The 21,344-nt window shown below is 41.0% G+C and overlaps 1 long non-coding RNA gene across 1 annotated transcript; it reads right to left on the reverse strand.

Moving 5' to 3' along the window:
• Positions 1-778: 778 nt before the first annotated feature.
• On the reverse strand, positions 779-19,215 carry LOC107316201 (uncharacterized). Its single transcript, XR_014948964.1, has 5 exons — positions 19,116-19,215; positions 7,063-7,130; positions 4,320-4,370; positions 2,385-2,450; positions 779-897 (listed from the first exon to the last, which is right to left on the reverse strand). It is a non-coding gene; the product is annotated as an uncharacterized LOC107316201 (long non-coding RNA).
• Positions 19,216-21,344: the final 2,129 nt, after the last annotated feature.

The raw sequence follows: 21,344 nt of genomic DNA on the forward strand, positions 1-21,344 counted from the left end.
AGCAATAAAGTGGAGGCAAGATGCTCGTTCTCTAGGCAGTCTGGGGGAATTGCTTCTCTTTCTGTTGGCACATTCTCCTCTGGCATTTTTTTAACCAACAAGAGCTACATGTTCACTTGACCTTCCTCCAAATTCACCTTGAGAAAGAAACAGAGCTTTGAAAGTGTCGTTTTCCCAGCAACAGCTGCTGCTTTTAGCTTCCAACAGTCTTTAAATCCATAGAAGGCTAGTTTATATGGACAGGGAAGCATTAAATGCTAGGAAATTAGGGTCTTTAGGTAACTATTCCAGATCTGCTATATCTGCAGTTACAGCAATTGGTGGTGTAGGTGGTGTTCTTTTACTGGCTTTTAATGAGACACATTTATTACTGCCTTGCGATAAACCAAAGTAAAGCCATAAAAGTGACTTTCATTGAACATTTGTTTGAGTTTTGCCTAAGTCTTATAAAGCCCCGTTTGTTCAAGACTAGCTTTTGTTTTACATCCCCTCTGCCTCTTTTGCAACAACTGTTATCTCCTTCAATACCTACACAAAATACGCATATCTGCCATGATGCAACAGAAACTTGTTTCATGAATCGTATGAGACAGAGTTTGTGTCCTTGCTCATGGGGTAGCCATCATAATCTAGTAAATCCCTCGAGTAACCCAGCTACTTCATACAACTGGGTAGAGTATAGGTTTGAAACTGCTTATATTTATTTGTTTCAATTTCATAACAGCTGAAAAATGTAACCATGCAGGTTGATATCTACTGAGGTTTGAAGAATATCGGTCACTAAACCAGCAGGTTTTGTCTCAGGGTCTGACATCCCAATGGCTTCAGAAATATCCATGATAGAACCAAACCTTCAGCCAAAGTGTTGTGGTAAAAAGAAACATGCTTCTCTAGGACCTGCAGGGAATGCAAACCATAAGTACTGCTCTGAAAGTAGCGCCTCCTATTTTATCATGTCAGCTTGTGATGTCAGAGATGGATGTTGATGGTACAGCAGTATAGATAGGACCCTTCCACCAACACCCTGTTACATTTTGTTGATGTCTGACAGATGGCATCAGAGGGGCTGACATGGAAGTGCACGCGAAGCAAAGGTGTGTCATTGAATTCCTCCCATTGACATTCATTCATGCTTGCTGAACGTTAATAGAGACCAAACAGCGGATGTCAGCTCAATGCTGCATTTCATCAGTGGTGACAGAGACAGTAGGTCACTTCTGCTGGTACAGATTTTTACAAGCACAGCATGCAGGCTCTTGTTCATCTTCGGCAATGCATAGCTAATGGTGGTGACAGTGTTTTGTAGCTGAGAATTTGCTCCACCAAATAGCACTATCATGCTCTTTGTATATGTTGTAGATTCCATGGAAAGAAATTGAATGCATTAATTTTGGAGCGACCTATGTATTTAAAGCTTCTGTGTTTTCTTCTTCTACTGGACTACCTTGTATTTCAGTAAATGTAATTACCAATATTGCAGCTAAACTCTCTGGGAATATTCTTCAAGAAATGTTCTTAGCAATTCACCTTAGTAAGTTAATACCTATTAAAACCTAAAAATGAATTAGATTTGGAATTTCCTGGATTCTTGTGTTTGTCATGCAAATTTTCAGTGCTGTTCTTTTTATGATAATGTGAAATAAAGTAGTTTCTTATAGTAACATTGTAAATCATTTGCTTTCTATTACACGCAGCTGGTTTTGTTACAGTAATGATTTTGTATGGGTGCACACTGCAGTGCATATTAAAGGCAATGAGACATTCTTTTTCAGGGCTCACATGCAATTGATGTTTGTGCAAATATAACCAGATAATGACAAAACAGTAATTTATTATAATACATTAGCGAGGTTGGTTTTTCTTCTCTCTCTCTTCTCCCTAATGCACCTTTGGATAAGCCGCCCTCCCCCCACCATGAATCCTTATTTCTCTGTTTACAGAAATGACTCCCCACCCCTGCAGATGTAGATTACAGTTTTTCAGCTCACTGGAGATCCAGAATCAAAATCTAAACCAGCTGCTGTTTTGAGGCGGGTGCCTTACTTTAGCTTACTCAAAAGAACACAAGATGAACGGTAAGAATTAAATAAACCACAAATTATTTTGGGGACTGTCTGGTTTATATTAGAAATAAACTTTTCACTGCTGGCTGTTGTTTCTAAAATATTGCCTCTATTTTTGATATTCATCCTTGGGATCTAACACAAACTATGTCTTACTAGTTTAATCCATTGTTAGGCCATGTTTAAATATCTTTTATTATAGTCATCTGCTATAAAATAGTTCTCACTGGAGTTTGCTGGCTTTGAGCCAGAGGGTAATTCTGCTTCAAGTGGCACAGCGCAGTATTAAAAGAACTTCTTTCCTTTGGTGTTGGTGCTTACCAATTTCACACCTTGAAAAGAGCCAAACGACATCAAAATGCGATGCATCTACTTTGAGTGCAGCGACTAGAAAAATACAGAGCAAAATGAGAGCAAAGAAATTACTTCAACTGTATCAACGTGTTATTCATCTTTGTGCATGATTAGTAAGTTTTGTAATTCCTTGCTGCAGAGCCTATCATTTGTATCCAAGTACCTTTTCAAGCTGTTTTCAAAAGTACTTTGCTTTTCAGTTGCTGCAACTGAACCACTTACAGGACTCTGATGACCACGACTTAACACACAGCTAACATAAAATTAAGTCATTTTCATCCTGGAAAGCATTTAAATGAATGGTGTAACACCCCCACTTCAGCTTTTGCCAGCAGGATTTTTTCTTGCGCATTGCCACAGTCACACAAACACTGCCAATTTGCAATGAAGATAATGCTTAATAATGTGGACCTTCAATTCTGAGAGCATTTCATTGGGAGCAGATTCCTTCCCCGATGCATATCTCTAGCTATGGACGAGGCTCCATAGGGATGGCCAAGGCTGAAGACAAAAAATTGCCTCTGTAATTTCATCATTATGGTTTACACCATCACCTCCACTCTAGGAAGTTATGACATTCAGTCCTGCTGTTTTTATTATTCCTGGTGAAAACATGCCCAGAAAGGAAGGAAAGGGATTTTGAGGAGCAGTTGACCTCTGCAGCTTTCAAGGAGAGCGCTAACATTCAATATATGCCAAATACAGACCCATTAGATTGAATAATGAGTAAGTCTATCTGAGACTTTGTACAAGACAAGATGAAAACAGATTGGACAGGCTTTTGTACCACACTTTATTACCTAGTGAAATGTAATTTGATCCATTTGCGGGTGGAAGAACCAGAGATGCTTGTTTCAGAATTCAATTGTTCCAAAAAGATATAAGTACCCCACTGCTGTTATTCTTACGTAGATTTTTATGAAACACATGTAGTTACGTTTTTACAAGGCGATAGGCTCTCTTAATGGCAGCAAGAGCAGCAGTGCAAATGTTAGGGGCCTGAGCACATTTGTCTGTCAAATGACAGAGGCAGGGTTATATAATCAAACTTCAGCTTTGCAGAAAGAAAACCAGGAGCTGACATCAGCTCAGCCAGGACATGGCTGCTTCATTTCCCAATGGCTCAATGGTGTCACTTCATTCTCCCAGTCCTGGGGAGGGGACGAGGGGGTGTTCGCTAAAGTGCATTCACAAACAAAAGCCTGAGTTGCATTCACTACTCAGTGTTCTTTAGCACAGCAACCTCAGCTTTAGATTTAAACTGGACTATTGATTTCAAGGTGCTGAATTCTCCGCTGTGATTTAAATGTGCATTCTAGAGATTTTTTACATAAATTGTTTTATTTCAAGAGTGAGAATAATTTCAAATTTTGATCCTGCATGCTTGAATTTGCAGCAGGCATGTGAGCGAAAGATTATGCTTGTATCTTTAAAAGGGAAGCACAGAATTCATTAGCATAACTTCCACTTATTTCTTTTTTTCTCTTCACCGAATCTCTCGAGTTGAAATAAACAAGAAAAGGAAAAAAAAAAAAAGAAGACAAGGAGATACAGCCAGGGAAACTAAAACAAATAAATAAATGAAAGGAAAGAAAAGATAAATGGCCCTGAACTTAACTTGGCTGTTATATGAATCCCAGCAAAAATGCTGTTGAGTAACTATTGTGTTTTCTGAAGTACTGTTTACATGAACTATATAGAACTGGACACAAAAATCAGTTTGCTGTGTATACCACCAGTATAACAAAAAATCTCTCTCAAATAATCAAAATAATCAACAACTTGGGAAAAAAAAAATAATACAAAAAACCATAAATCCCCAAACACTGTAAATAAACCAACCTAAGAAGCCAGTCTGTAACCCAGTCTTGATCTATTAGGAAGCTGCATGGGAAAGCATACCTTTAATTTTATGAAGATCCGTCCCATCACAGTTCCTTGTGCTTCTCTAAACTGCAAAATATCACCAACAACACAAAGATTGAGGCTGATGCATTTGGTTGTGTGCTCTGTTTTTAGCTCTTTATTTCTGTTTATCAACATAAGTATCCTTTTTTTTATAATTATTATTTTTTCCTGTGAACTCCTGACATATCTAACATCATATCACATGAACTGACACACACCTTTTTTCTCCCTATCCGTAGAGGCATTCCAGGCCAAGCTGGATGTGGCTCTGGGCAGCCTGGTCTGCTGCTTGCTAAACCTGCACACAGCAGGGGGTTGAAACTAGATAAGCAGTGTGGTCCTTTTCAACCCAGGCCATTCTGTGATTCTCTTGTTTCTTATTTATCATATGGTACATGTATCATCTCTTAGGATGACTCTACAAACACTTATCTCAGTTCTTTTCCTGTTGCTTAAAAATGTTTGAGAATCCCAAATGCAAAGCAATTGTAGCTCATTACACTTCATCACTTACATACTTTCATATATTTCAGTTTGCTTTTAAGCATCTGAAAACCATAAATTTTATCTCTTTATCCTCTTTTAAACACTACTGTAGATGCCATTAAAATATCAATAAATCAGAAATCTCAAGAACTATAGCTAAATAACATGCATGTTTAAAGATTTATTGTGGTGGAATAATAGATAGTGACAAAATAACCTGAAAACAACATCACAGAAGCTTATATTTATAATGAATAAAAGTACTATTCCAGTTTAAATCCATCTCATACATTTATGCCACCTAAATGTGTAAATTAAAAAATGCTGGGTTGAACAGCAAATCTATCTTAACTTTTGTAAGTTTAATTTAGAAGAAGGATGAGGGAAACAAATGACTTGTTTTTCCCCATGAGAGTTTTTGTACAGAGAAATAATTCATGGATCTCTATTTAATCGTGTGGTGCTAGTAACAGCACAACTTGCTATGGAAGTGATAGATAATATAAAGGCACAAGGAAATGTAACAAGCATTGGGAGATCCTATAATATTTGAATCCAAAAAAACAGATTTTTAATCACAAATATTCACATCTATACAAACTCTGCTGAGTCCAACCAACAGCTGATGGGCATATGGATTGAAGGTTGTTCTGGAAGTTAGCTGTACACAGGGTGAAGATGCATACAGCTTCCAGATGAAATCACAGGTGTTCCATCAAATTCTTTAAAGAATCACCCCAAAAATCTGGAAAACTAAGAAATCCTCAACCCTGTCAAAACAAGGAGGAACTTCTAGAGGTGTCATGACAGTAGAGCAAAGAAGTAAGGCTAATGAATTAGTTAATTACCTGAAGAGTATCTCTCTTTACTGAAGCCACATTGAAGAGAAATGAAAAGACGAGGGGGCTTAATTGATGTTTCCCCATGTTGTGCTAGAGGCTGGCTAAAAAATTGGCCTCCAGAACTTCCTTAGAAAGTTGCTATGTCACAGCAACTCTGGATGTGGATAGATTTTCACCTGAGCAATAGCTGTGCCTGGCAGTGCTGGTCACAACCCCTCTGCATATTGGGTTTTACCAGTGGAACAGGGCAGGGCACCCTAAGCCAGAAGAGTTCCACAGAAGGACAGATGAGACAGGTCTGCAACACAGTTAGCATGGTAGAGCTTCAAGTTTAGACAACCCATCAGCTGCTAGCTTGCATTTACATGTGGGAATGCAAATTTCATGGTTTCCAGCTCAGCAGTAGACAGACTCCGCTGAGCCACCTCTGACAGGAGCAAAACAAGCAAGTATGGCCATAACCATTCTTTTCCTAATTCCCACTCCATCCAACAACTCTGCCTCACCTACATTGTATTCTGGGGGAAGTGCTAGCAGTTTTAGATGGGATTCAAGAGCTGTGGGTTCAGTTGCCATGTGTCTCCCAACTACTTTCGGTGGTAACACTGGTCCTGCTGAGGACTGTATCATCCCATCAGAGTGCATGGCCCTGCACCACCAGCAAAACCCCACTTGCTGACCCTCGGTCAAATCTTCACTATAAATCACTAAGATTAATGGCACGAGTTGTTAGTTTCAAGACCCAGCTCTGCAAATAAAATATATTTTTTAATTACTGTCCAACCCTACTAGGCACAGGACTGGATAACATGTGTTTCCTCTTAGAGATGAGCTGCCCCAGCAGCAGTCCCAGAGCACTTTGGAATAACTCTTTCCCCCTCCCCTTTTCCTCCCTGGGCCCTACCTTTGTGCTGATGTGTTAATGTGCAGACACTGTGCTAATGGCTTGGATATGTGTCATTTAAAATAGCAATTTTGACTTTGTTTTTTTGCTGGATCTGTGATATATCCTTGGTGCTTGCCACAAGCGTGCCAGCAAGTACCAAAGGGTTTGAAGAGTCCCCTCATTACTTGGCCTGACTGTTCTTCAAAGGTAGATCCCTCTCTCTTCCCCCACCAAATACCATTCCTGCATTGACCCAAGGGCTTGGTTTCCACTTCAGTTGTATTCTTCCCAGTTCTAACCATGTTTTTGTCTTCTGATTAGGATTAACTATCTACGAGACCTTAATGGAGAATGTTCATGGGCTTTGCCACAGGTGCATCAAGTCTTAGCATTTGTTCAAGTGCATCCTAGGGGAATTTCCTCTCCCACGTGGTTTTACTCCTTTAATTCAAACAGTCATTTTCACATGGTTGGAAGTATTTGAAAAGGTCTCACCCAAGGAGGGGAACAGCACTTTACTCACCAGCTTTGGTCCATCTACAAACCTGGGGTGAATCCTGTAGCCAGTACTTGCGTGAGCAGTTCACAGCCCTGTGAAGAGGCTTAGAATAACTATATGGCTAATTACAGGTTATTCAAATACAAGACGATTGTTCAAATACAAGACGATTGCAGGATCAGGCCCATTATTTTCAGTACAATTGCTGGAGCAGATGGGACATGCTGCAGTAAGGTTGCAGGATAAAACCTCCACTTACACTCCTGTGATGATCCAGTTTTCTCTTAACAATCTGCTGCTGTTGCTGGTCAAACCAAAACGTTCCACTGTTCAAATACCTAGCAACAACTATTTAATTTGACAATTTGTAGATGGTATTCCTGTATTACCCTTTAGGACCTTAATAATAGGTTTTTCTTTAGTGAAGCATTAAAACATTAAAGGCCATAAATTCCACAGTCACCTGTATCCATTTATTGCTAATTTATTATGGAACATATCATAAAACTTTGCTTGACATATAGGCCTCTTCATAACTATAAATCTTTTTTCAACTGTTTAGATAACTTATGCTTAAGTTCAAGGAAAGACCTCTATGAACAAATACTTAAAACTTCTATTTATTATGCAGTTGTAGTACATGTGAACTACAGGGGAAACCCTGAGAAAAAACACTCTATATTCAGATTACTTATCACTTCACACTTTTGTAGGAAGACAACTAATACAAAAACAAAATGAAAACTCTGTGTCAAGTACCTGCTTTATACAAAGCTTTAGGAGGTCTAACTGGATGAAGCTGTTATTACAGTTAACATCAAACAGAAATGCTTCACGTCAGATTAAATCTGTCACTTATAGCCTGGATCCACTGAAAGGATTGAAATCGCGCTTCATACAAGAGAGCTCACAGGGAAAACAAAAGTTTTCAGACCTTATAACTCTAGATCAGAATGCAGTCTGTAATGCCACGCAATGGAGCCTGATCTCATCCTCACAAAGTCAGCTTTAAAAACTCAGTAATGCTGGATCTGACGCATAGACATAAGTCATACAGGCATTTATTTTATCTCAAAAGAATAGTTTGGGTTTTGATAAAGTTTATCTTCACTGCTTTTATATTACATGCTGTTGTTTCATATGAGAATGCATTGTTTCTCTCAGTGTACGCATTCAACTGTTTCTTGTATATATCAAAGCAGCCTTATACAAAATACTGCTTTTCTTTTTTTCCTTTTTCTTTAATATTTTCACCCTGGCTGAAATTTATAAAATGTTGGCACACATATTAAATAATTTGCTTTTAGCAGCAAAGCATGTGCTTATGTCCAGCTTCAACTAAATGTTTCATTAAAAGATCCTGTTTTGGATGACACATTTATAAGCAATGCCCCCCCCCCCCCCCCCCCCCCCCCCCAAAGCCCCCACCCCCCAAAAATCAGTTTGCTCACATTTCAAACCAAATTTCCACCTCAGTGTTATCTTTATCATTCCAGTTTAGAAAGCGTATGCCCTGTGGCTTCAGGATTTCCTTGTAAATTGTTTGGCTCATAGCTGCAGGACAGTGCAGGAAGCACAGAAACACCCCACATTTTGAGGGGTTCAGGTACCATAAAAACACTCACAATTTGTGCCTCCTTGAGGGGGATAATAAACTGATACACACCTGATCAAGAAATAACGCTGCAGTGTGTAAGCTTAAGCAGACAAGTCCTGTTTTGGTTATATTATCCAAGAGCAAGCATTGTTTTAATATTACTTACAGACCCTGCAACAGCCTCCCAGCATCTCTCTAAATTCTGCAGCACCACAATAAATAATTTCTTATATTGCTTCCTAAAAGCTGACCCTGATGGATTCTTTAATTATCTATATTGCTGATATCTGTCAGAATAGGCAATTTTCCAAGTTATTTATGGTCTTACATTTCACCAAACTATGTAACACAATGTCTCTTTAAATGCTGTCAGGTGCTGTGAAAATTATCAGCCTCCAGCAGCGATGCCTGGAACGGGGCGAGGGTTAAAGCTGTACCGTGAGTCACTGATAACATCTTACCAAAATAAGAGATTTATCTTTAATAAATATATTCCAGGACACTCTGCGATGGGACTCAACAAGCCAATTAACCGCTATATTCAAATGCCTTTTTTGTCTCTGCAGAGCAGCTCCTGGGCCAGGCTCCCTTCTGGCACGAGTCTGCTTAAGTCAACAAATGGAGTTACACCCGAGATGAATTTGCCATGCTATGTTTTTCTAAATAGATTAGGGGTCATTTGAAAAGCTGTAAATAAACCTTTCAAATTCTTTAAGGCAAAAGAAACAAATCTCTGAGAGGAAGAGAAAGAAAAAAAAAAGAAAAAGAAAAAAAAAAGATTTATTCTGCTTTCCCAGAACTGCAAGTTTCCAGGTGTTCACCTTTTGATCTGGCTACAGGCAATGATTTTCTGAAGTGGTTTCTGATGGTGCCTGACATCATTTATGGCACTCTTGAACAATCTTGTAATGTGCTAAACTACACAAAATTAAGTGAGTTAGTGGCTAGCTAAGAGCAGAAAAAGAGCTGTGGGTATCACAGGCGCTTTGCTACTTGCAGCAGCATCTGTTAGTTGCTTCGAAGTAGTGTTATTTCTTTGATTGGGTAACAGGAATAAGATAATGACTGCTCCTAATTATTGATAGGACAGTAGGGTGAGAGACCCTTGCATTCTCACTGTGCTCGGTGCTGTAGAAACACGGAGTAAGAAAGCTTTTCCTAATAACTTACAGCCCAAATGCAGGCAGCACAGCAGCCCTTGGGGAGAAGAAGGAAAAAAGATCAGGGCGAACCCCCATTAAGTCAGCACAGCTGTGTGCGTGGTTGGACAGCCCACGTTACTCGTGCTTGGTTGTTTTTTGGATAAATTTTTCATAGCTTGACATTAAAAGACAGGATGAGCTTTCCCGTATGCTGAAGGCACGGCAGAGCTGTGCTGAGCCAGTGGGAACGTCACTATTTGTTTGCGTGGGGTAACAGTCCAGGCCCTTGTAGCACAAGTGGTGATGTTTTGAGCCATGAGAGCAGAAGTTCCCTCTGCAGTACTGATGTGGGGCCACCACAGCTTTGTGTCATCACCACTGTGCCCACCAAACCACATCCCTAAGCATCATTACCTTTCACCCAAACACAGACTTCACCACCTCACCAGGCTGCCTGTTCCAGTGCATTGCCATTCCTTCTGAGAAGAATTTTTTTTTCCTAAAATCTAACCTGAAATGTCATCATTCTGTTATTAACAAAATATCTAATCAATAAATAAATGATTCAGAGCCTTGCAGAATTTGTCATCACAAACACATTGATATTAGAAGTTAAATTTTTTAGTAGTATTTTGTTTTCTCCTTTTCTATCCAAGCAGACTGAATGCTTAGCCAAATTAATAGAATCTCCATTGTCTGGAATCACTTCTCCCACAGAAGAAAGTCTAAGAGGAGGATATCTTTGAGATTCTAAAGTGATTTGGGGAAGTCTTTTCCAAGTGCTTATTCTGCAAATCACTAGATTAATACCACTTAGAAAGATCAGGCAAATGAAGCTTCAATTAAAAGAATTAGTTAAATCCATTATAGACTGCTGGCCTTACTCCCCAACTCAGGAGTGATTAAGCACCACACCCAAAGTCTGGTTGATCCTATCTTGGGGGCACTATTTATTAATTGAACTTAATTATACATGGCAAACCCCGAAATGAAGCAGCTGAACATTAATCCAGCTGTTACCTTTCCCTCAATTCTGGGGCTACTTTGGCATGCTTTTCCCATTTTCTTGTCTTTTCTGCCCTTAGTTTTGCAGAAAATTTGCCTGAGCCCCCTTTAGCAGCAGCCTGATTTTCTGTAAGGTATTGGATCACTTTTTGTCACTCATCAGTGCTAAATCCTCAGAAAGTAACTTAGAATGTTATAGAAACCAAATATTGATGCTGATTAACAGGCACTGTGACCTGAGCTAATTGTTTTGGGTGTTGTTTCTGTGGATGGTTAGGATCCTAAAACGAGGATTCGTGGTGTCCAAGCTACTTAACATAGCCATTATGAAATAAAACTGTCAGGAAAGATCATTCTGTAGGATTTATTTCTAACATTACTTTTATTCTGAAGAACAAGTCTTCCCCTCTCTCCAACACAGACCAGCATATTTAACTGGAACACAGGTAGATCATGACTGAAGTTCTCTAATTTACTTGATGCAGGGTATGAAAACAGACACCTCCAAAAATTAGATCAGAGGTGCTGCAATTAAACTCTGAAGCCTGAGTTTATCATAGAGTATGCATTGAATTTATGTTGAGTTAGGGCTCAAATGCTATTCACTACTTTAAGGTTGACAGTTAATTTCATATCTCTAACCACTGAGGTTTTGCGAGTTGTCAGAAGTGGTTTTGTGGTTGCTTTCTTCGACAAGGATCCTTCTGTACAAAGAATAGAAATAATCAAAATGCAACTTGAGTTTAAAAAAACTTTAAAAAAAGACTTAAAATCACAGTGGTCTTTGATAACAGAACAGTAAAGGGAAACACTACGCACTTATTTGCTCCCTATGCCTATCAGAGCTTTTAACTTGAGTTTGATTCTTAAGGATGTTAAGGTTGTTTCTGTAGTGTGGAATACCAACACAGAAGTGGAAGAAAGCATCCAAAAACGTAGGTACTAACCCTCATGTACAACACCAAGTCTCCCTTTTGAAACTGAGCTCTTCTGTGATCAGATTTAGAACTGATTAGAAAAAGAGAGAATTTCCCTCCACCTAAAGCCATAATAACATCTATTCCTGCCTTTGGATTTGCTGATGTATGAAAGCTTTTAAGTATTTACCTTCTAGATGTGAAGCTTCTTAGAACAGTGTAATGCCTTATTATTACTATTAGCAGACCCTGAAGTCATAATGAACTCTGGATTATAGCGTATTCTACACTTAAGTTTCCAGGATTGACATTTATTATATTTTCTTTGTTCTGAAATTAAACAAAACAAAAAACCATCACATAATTAGTTCTCTACTCATTACACAGCAAGCATTGATTGGCAAGTTTGTCATTGCAAATCCTTGGGAAAGCCCTAAAATTCCTTTCTTTCCTGTTGGCAGTGGGAAACCATTTCACGGTTTCATTAGTTTGATTTAATGACCCAGTGAACAGATACTAGTTACAACTCTTAAATAATTGTGAATTTCAGAGTGAGAACGTGCTTTGCTGGCAAATAGAAAGTCCCAACAAATTGTCCTTGAGTTGCATAAGTCATTTGTGTGGGGAACAGCAGACAAACACATGCCAGCCCAACTAAGAACTGCCCGAAGAAGAACTATGGCTGCTTCAGTTTTACCCACTTTTCACTAGGTCAGAGATACTGAAGTTATCTCTCACACAGACATTTGTGTCATTCTTAGTAGGAATTTGCCATCAGATCCCTTCTTGATGGCATCAAAGAACCACTTTGTCAAGCCTGGTCAACTCCTAAAGCTTCAACGCTATGAATGTTTTACAGCACTTCTGTCATTATGAGCAGCCAGAAAAACTCATCTGATATAACAACATTTTCAACTTATGAGTTGACTTTAAGAAATCGATTCAAATCATGCCTTTGCAGGGTCAGAAGTGCAGTTGCCACTGGCTTTGCTACAGTCCCTTTCAATACTTTATTGCTTCTTGAGCTATTCCCTGCTAGGGACTTCTTCAAGAGCTCTGCATTTGGCACGTATTGTAATGACTGACAAATACAAAAGAGACTAAAAAGGCATTTGATTTCAGAATTGCAGTTATATCAAATGAAAATAAGATTCCATTCTCTGTGAAAGTAAAACACTGATCTTTGTCTTGAAAATAAGAAATGGGAAGGTTGTTAGCGCGCCAACATAACTCTTAATGGAGTTTAAATCCCCCCAACAGGATCTGAACTAAATGACAATCCTGTATGTTAAATTTCATGGACTACTAAGTGAAATGCAATGAAATTAAATCTTTATCCCTGCCCTCTTCTTCTCTTGCTCGTGTCCACAAATCCAAAACACCAGCTGATGGCTGTGAATGCCAAAGCCTGGGACACCTGATTTTCTACTCTCACTTGTCTAGCTGGAAGAGTTCCATTCTGCTAATACCAAATGCACTCAGTATTTTCCATTGTGCCAACATTCAGAGCAGGAAGCAGAGCACAGGCAACAGCATGCCTGGTGGAAATCAGTTCTCTGGCCCAATTCTCCAGTTATGAGGTGGAGAGCACTGAATGGCAATGGGGTGAGGATGCTCCAGCTCAACATCTCTGCAGAAGTTGCACAGCAGCACTGCTCTGTCTGCAAGCAGCACGTGGGTGCATGCATAATAGCATTCTGTTGTCAGATCTGCACTACACACCTACACCAAAGGCCGCATGATGGAGCAGATTACATTGGGGTGGATTAGAATATCAAGTGCATGGAGATACAAAGCCAGGATTTTAGGTTCGCTTGATGTTACTGCTCATCCTTGTCCAAAAAACCATTTAATGAAAAGCTCAAGGGGACCCCACCCAAAATCACTTCATCTAGGCTCTCCAGATTTTAAATGTTGAAAGCCAGGCTCTGGAATGCAATTTTGTAGCAGTACACAACACATCAGGTGTCCTAAATCCTCCTGAATTACAGACACATAATTCAGGATGTGCCCCAGGTGCCCTGTAAAACAAAAAACACATTCACCTGGAGAGCCATTTCAGTCTCAGTGATGATTCTGTGGGAAAAATGCCTGCAAACAGAAGGAAACTGTGCTTAAGGTGCTCTAAGGCTAAAGGAACCACATAAACCCAAACATTTACCCATACGAGCCCATTGTAACATGATGGGAAGCACAGCAACAACAGCAGGATAACACAGTCTCGGACTACAGCAAATGAGAATATGTTCAAACGGAACAGCCACAAGCATAAAGAAGCTACTTACCTTTACAAGATTTCTGGCACACAGGACTCTCCAGCAAGACTGACACTGCAATTGCCTTCACACAATCCCCCACTGCTACCTGCCAACCCTTAAATGAGGTCTGGGAAGGGGTGGATCTTGGCTCTGCCCCTTCCAGTAACTCAGGTGAATTGCATACACCTGAGCTGCCCTGCATTGGCCCTGCCTTCACACCAGGTGCTCAATCACGGCTTCAGGCTGTGACTTAGCATTTCTGCTACACCTATGATTTGGAAATACTCATGAGCTTTGGCTGCCCTGGGTCTGAATGCTCTTCTAACCTACATACAATAAAAAACATGCAGGCTGAATGGGAAGAAATATCATCCTACAATGTATTTAACACCTCCCCTGTCCAAACCACTGCTGTCAAACTGAGAGGTGAATGCTCCATCCTGAAGCACACCTGCTTAGTCTCCTTGATTTATAGATCCCATCATATTTTAGCTCAGAAGAAAGCAGGAGGATGCTTTGGAGTGGATTTGTTTGCTGCAGAGTAAAGTCATACTGCTTTATGGCAATGCCCTAAGAGCCAGGCACCTCTGCTGAACAAAATAAGGCATTTCTTTATGCAGCTGTGGTATAGTTGAGTTACAGCTGGTCACACAAGTTGTATTTGTCCAGTACTGCAATAAGTCCTACCTATCTGCAATGTTAGGAATTCTGCAACCTTTATTCAGGCTGTTACTTTTTTAGTCCTAGTTCTCAATGATTTGTCTCCAGACTCCCTGTGCAGATGCAGAGCTTGGCCCATTGGTTCTTTGTGCTGTGTCCCAGTCAGGTGTGTTCACAGCCACTAATTTTCCCTTTGGAACTCTGTCTTGGAAGTCTTCATTTTGCTGTGGCAGCTTGATTCTCTTTAGATGATTCTCAATAGACACTTATGAACAATATCTGTTTCATTGAGAGCAACACACTTCCATTGCAAGGGATAGCCTTTGGGAATCCAGAGAACTCAACCCACTGTAGCACAAGTTCATTTCTTTTTTCTTCCCTTATTTTGTTGTTTTCTATTCTAGACCTTTCCAAACTGAGCTCCCCTGCTTGAAAGTTGCTCTTCATGAAAATGGGAAAGATATTGCTTTATTTTTCAGTTTCAGCACTTTTTACCACTAGGAGAAGAAAGATTTGTGTTTTCACATAGTCCCCTAGAATTACCACTTACTGTTATTATGGCCTTTGTTCAGGGTAACACCAGTTTGACAGCTTCCAGTTTATTAATGTTGTTAAATATGTTAATGGGCATGCCATTTATTATTAACATAACATTCTTCAATTACATTGGTACGGCCTTATCCAGCAAAAGCAAACCTGTGCCAAATACACCTTTAAAACGTCTGCACACATGCCAATGCCAGTCAAGGGTGTGATGTTTTTGGGTTTTTATTTTTACAGTTTTTAGAAACACTTCACACTGGCAAAAGCTTTCGGGGAATCACAGCTTATACTGGCATCAAGTGCTTTTTGCTCATACAGTTCGCCTTGTTTGCAGAACTGTTTCAGGCAATAGCAGAAAGGCACTCTCTAGCCAGCACAAGCAGAGCCTGTGCCAGGGCACACACAGCCTAGCCTGGCCAGGCAGCTGCAGCTGTGTCCTGCCATCAGAACAAGGACTTCATGGGCAGTGTTAATGGGGAGCCTCCAGCTGACCCTTATTCACCCCCCAGTAAATACCTTCTTGCTTCTTGTTAGGAAGGTTCACCTTTGCAGCGAGGTGTTGACATACCTTTCCTGCCTTCAGTTTTTTAAATTTTCATAAAGCTCAGCTTTGTAATGCTTGGCTCCCCAGTATATGGGACCAGCATATGCTTTACCCAACAGACAAAATGCACAAAACCCGAAACAGTTGCTTACGCACCTGCTCAGCTTGCATGATTTCCACCCTTGTTTGACCAGTAAGGCCATTCTTTCCTTTTCTCAGTTTACCTTAATGCCATCTGGCCAGCAGAGTAGATGGGGAGCCTTTAGATTCAGAAGAAGTGTCTTTGGGCTGAGAGGAGAACACAAGCACATAGATAAGGATTTACTGAATACACCCCTTCTTTTGGAGATGTGGGAGACTTTGTGTGAAAACTACTGGTAGAGATGGAGGACTGCTGTGTTCTCGTTCTTGAAAGATGTTCCATTTTCTTTGTATTCTAACTGTTCTAACTGCAACATAACCTAGTGCTGAAGTACACCTGAAACAACCTTTTAATCTCAGGATGTTGTTGTAGGTTGCTGGGAAAGGAGGCTGAGGCGTCTTGCCAACATTAAGTGAAAGCATGTAAATCTGTGCCTCCCATCCTAACAAAACCTGCTGCAATGTGGCCCATGCTTTCCCATGGGAAGGTACCAACCCAACGAGATGGACTTGCACAAGCTTTCTGCTATTTTACATACGCACTGCAGGATACTGAATCGTGACATCGAAGGGTTAATGTGGATGAAAACAATTGCTCTCGTTTCTACTTGAACTGATTACATTTTGAATTTTGATACTGCAAAGCTGCGGATTTATCTTGAGGTACGCCAGCAGAAAGGCACCATTTTCCTGTAAGCATCAGCCACTCTGTGCCTTAAAAGAAATTTGGGACAGATGTGTGCGTCTTTTTATTACAATGAATGCAGGGAGAAAATGTATTTTATTTCTTATTTAATAAATTTGCCCGTTCATCTCAGTATGTGGGACTGTCAAAGTTTATAAATTTGGCAGTATTTTAACATGATCATTCTGTTTTTCTTTAAACCAAAGTTATTAAATTGATATATTTTTATAAAAAGCAGAGCCTGATGGAAACTTATTTTTTCATCTTTTGACATTTAGATGACTGTTAGGGGGTTTTAAGTAACTCCGTATCTTAAATCAGAGTGGCGGAAAGATAAAAGTGCTCCCAGAGGCTGCTGGAAGCCAACCAGCCAACAGGGATACATGGGCTCCTTTGCTGAAGCATTGGTAAGCAGTGCTTGTTTGCTATTTTGTTGTTCTCTGTGTGCTAACACAGTTCCACACTTCCCTTGGATAAGCAGGGACAGCAATTTTGCATTGATTTTTACCAGCCTCACTCCCACTCCTGCTAAGGCTCTAAACTTACAATCGCCCTAAAGACCCTTTACCTTGTTTCAGTAGCAGTGATCTGCTGTCAGCGCAACTCAGGTGAAGGCTGGACCCTACAGTCCAGACTCGGGAAAGCTCCCAACTCCTTCTTGAAGGAACTTGTCAAGTTGCATCATGAAAAGCTGTTGTGACTTCACCGTAAGTATTAAACCAAATCTTTAGTGGGTTTTGGTGGGACCATTTAACTTTCTAATGAACAAAATTAGACATTTTTATGGGGAGTGAGGGGGGAAAAAGTGAGAGGAAAGAGTTTATTTAATCTACAGAAAGATGCAGACACAGGAATGGTGGAATCAATCCAGAGTGCAGAACTCGTTAACCAGGCTGGATGGGGCCCTGGGCAGCCTCGTCCTGTATTAGATATGGAGGTTGGTGGCCCTGCATGTGGCAGGGGGGTTGGAGCTTGATGATCCCTGAGGTCCCTTCCAACCCAGGCCATTCTATGATTCTATGATAATTCTATGATTGTGCAAGATAGTGATTGCTGCTTACATCTTTGTGTAGGGCCGGGCACACTTCCTGAAGGGAAAGAAGAGAGGGCATAGCATTCAGAAGCTGCAGTAGTACAAAAATGTATCAAGATGTGCATTTGTTCCATTCCCAGCTGACAAAGCTGTTCAGTTATGCCCTCAACTATGTTGAGTTCTTTGCACTCCCCTAGGCTATTATGGTCCCACACATAGGAAAGACCGCTTAACGCTAGGGAATTACTTAATGTCTCTTTTTGCGTGACAGGATGCAGTCAGAGCCACAGTCTGGGTATTTGAAAATCACATGTTAGTAAGTATTTACCAAAAAGAAGTCTCTCTTCCCATTTCTTAAGGCTGAATGAGTTGGAGCTGGGATAAAGAAACTGAAAGGCACTTCAATCTGATGGGCAAGTTCAGTGTTTCAGCGTTTGCTGCAATCCCCAAACATGACATTGTTTTCAAACATGGAAACTTTCCATGGAACAAAAGTTATTCAGTATTTGTCCTGGGCCCTGGACATGTTTCTTTGGACTTTTCTAATCCAAGAAGTGTATTTCACATAAAAGGGAAAGAAAGTTCCCTTTGTGTGAGCTGCTGCCTGGGCAGGTCCCTCACATCTGGGCAAAAAGGGAAGTGCAGTTCTGTTCCTGGTGAAGTAACTCAGGACAGTAAACATTAATTAATGTTAGATTGGTCCAAAACAAAGCTTCACAGCCAGATTCCAGTGGTAACCATGAGGTTGAATACATTGTTTCCTACTCAAACTGCACTGCTTATTGGCATTGTCCTCACCACTAAGAGGGGCGCTTGGATGGGCACATCTCCAGTGGGGTGGGATGTGCCTCTTCCTGTGCCCATGGAGCATGGGCTGGGGGTCAAGGTGGGAGGAGCTGCAATGAGGCAGGGATGCCCTGCCTGCATTCACTTCATGTCACACGTACCTACGTGCCTTTGTTCAGCCAGACAGCAATTCTGCAAAGAACAGACCCAACCACTCCAGATGCACTTCACTCCTAAGTGGCTGCCCATGCCATGCTGGCAAATTAAATGGAAAACAACGTTTATTCCACCTCTTATCTGCAGATAATGGTGGAACGTTGCAGGGTTTTTTTAGCCTCTTTCCAGCACCTGTGCTTATTTGTCGAACATTTTATAGCTCCATCAGAAGCATTATCCTGCTGACGGTAGGAGGTATTTGCAGTGCAGCACAACATAATCCTCCCCTTGGAGATTAAGACTATTACCTCATTGATGCTCCCGGTCTCTGCCAGCCTTGGCATACCAGAGTGCAGCATGAATGCAGGTCTGCAGCATAATAGCTCACTATGCTACCAGCTAAGCCACTGAATGCTTCTACAGTCATGCCTTTTATTACCGGAGTGACATGACAGTAATAATGGATAATGAATTCTGTTAATGAGATGACTTATTTCAAAAGTAAATAAAGCTCAGGTGTCACATGGATGAAAAATCTGAAATACCTGCAAATGTGATTTAGACAAATGTTCCAAGAAGTAATAAAGAAATAATAAAAACAAAGACCAACCTTGTCCCGAGGCAGCCTGAGTAAGAGCCCAGGGGTAAGAATTAGGGTGGTGCAGGTGGCCTGGCCATACCCCGCTGTTGCTGTCACTGTGCTGGTCCCCAGGGCAGCCTGGCATCAGCTGGTGACTGTGCTCACTGTGTTGGTGACGAGAAGCTCTCAGCCTGAACCAACACCAAGGGGAACACAGCTACACACCAGCACCTCCACTAAATGATATTTATTCTTTAACCGAACTGTAATGGTTTTCCCCTAGTCACTTCCTGTGAATAAACAACTTCTTTTCGCTATACAGAAATGTCGGTGACTTTTTCCTCTCCTCACACTCTCAGATGAGTGAATTGTGTTTTGCTTCATTTTTGCCAACCGGTTCACTGACATGCACAGACCCAGCTTATAGCAGCTTGGCTCATCAGACCTAAGAATGTTATCAGCAGCATCAGCACCACGCAGAGATGCAAACAGGCATCGCCTCCAAGAAGCGGCTCCAGTGCGGATGCTAATATTAGAGCTGCCAGACAGCCTTTGTACAACTCGACATTCCTTTAATGGCCACAAAAGTGTTAAAGCATCAAAGAAAGAGACTACTTGGTGTCTACAGACATATTTATCTTCCCTAAGCCTTCTTGCCCTGATGTGGACCATGACTACTGCACATCTTTAATACATTTATCCTCACAGTGTGCCTTTGAGACTCAGAAGAGCTACAATTAGCATTTTGCAAACAGCAAACTGAGACACAAGGGAGGAGACAGGCAGGCCTACATCCTGTAAGCTTCGTAGCCAAAGCCCTGCTCCTTCTTCACCTTCCTTATGGCACATTGTCCAGCACCAGTGCCATGGCATTCTCAAGGAGGCAGGCCGTGAAACTGGACTTCTTAAAGTGCAGCAAGAATATTACCCCAAAATAACCACAAAATCCAGGCCATCCTTCAACTCCCAGCACCGCTCCTTTGTAAACCAAGGGGAGAAGGGTCCCAAGGGGACAGCAAAGGGGGACAAGGGACCCCAAAAAGACTGAGCCATGCCACAGCCACGTGCAATTCTTTCCAGAGCACTCAGTGTGAGTTCAGGCTGCTGTGAAGCTGCCCCGCTGTTTGGTTGTTTAAGCTGCGGCTGCAGAAGAAAAGAAAAGCAAAACCATAACCATGGCTTGATTTATATCTGGTGGTTACTGTAAGTCATTCCCAAAAGAAACAAACAAACAACCCCAACCATTTTTAAGCTTAACCATTTAAAAAGTGGCAAAGTGCTTCTATCATTTTCAGTAATTGAAGCGTGAGCAAAATTTAAGAACTCAGCTGGCTCTTTTCATTTGATGACTCTGAGCCTATTTTTTTCCCCTCACATACTCCTTGCACATTTCATTCCTCACAATCCCGTCCCCATTAGTGGTGATGACAAAGCTCCCATCGCTCCCCATGTGTGGGAGAATCGCACTGTAAGTATGGATTTAATCATCAACCTTCAAAGTGACTAAGAAGGCAGATAGATGGGATTCCTGGGGAGACTTTCAAATGTGAAGTTTGACATCCTGGCTCTTTTGAAAACGTTGCTGATCTTTCCTAACTATCGTGGAGAGCCTGCCCTGCTGGGGCTCACTGCAGGTGCGAGCATGGAGCTGGTCCCCGTGTCCAGGCAGCAGAGATGGGGTGGGCAGTGCTGCTGGCACTTCTGCTCCTCTTATTAATTGGAAAGGAAAGCTGTGAGCAACATCCACACATAAGAACAGAAAAAGCTCTCTTGCACTCATCAGAATCTGATTTTTATGTCACTTTGCATATTTAGGAAGGTTATCTCTGAATACCAAATGAACCCACCTACTTTAGTGTGCTCATTAACTATGATTTTATATGCATGAAATGGTATTATTGGGGTAATATTAATATAAGCAGTTTGGTTCCGGATCCATATCTATTCCTATTGAAGTCCAGGGGAAAATGCTCATTTATTTCAGTGAAAGCAAGTTTGGAGCTCAGTGAATAGTTATCTGTCGGTGCATGGAAAAGAGTGGTGCATGCAAAAAGATGTACAGATAGCAAGCTGCTCACAAGCCTAGGCAACCTGAGGAAGCACAGTACATTTCCAAGCTCTGGGCCCAGAAGACCAAGTTAGATTAGCTGCTCTTCATACCACTTAACCTCTAGACACTGAGGGGTCACAACGGATCCCTGAAACAAACAGGTAAGGTTGCACTGCAAATCAGAGCAAACAAGGACGTTTCTGAGACAA

This window comes from Coturnix japonica, chromosome 8 (assembly GCF_054131305.1).
Source record: "Coturnix japonica strain WE chromosome 8, WE-NBRP24, whole genome shotgun sequence".
NCBI classification, from domain to species: domain Eukaryota; kingdom Metazoa; phylum Chordata; class Aves; order Galliformes; family Phasianidae; genus Coturnix; species Coturnix japonica.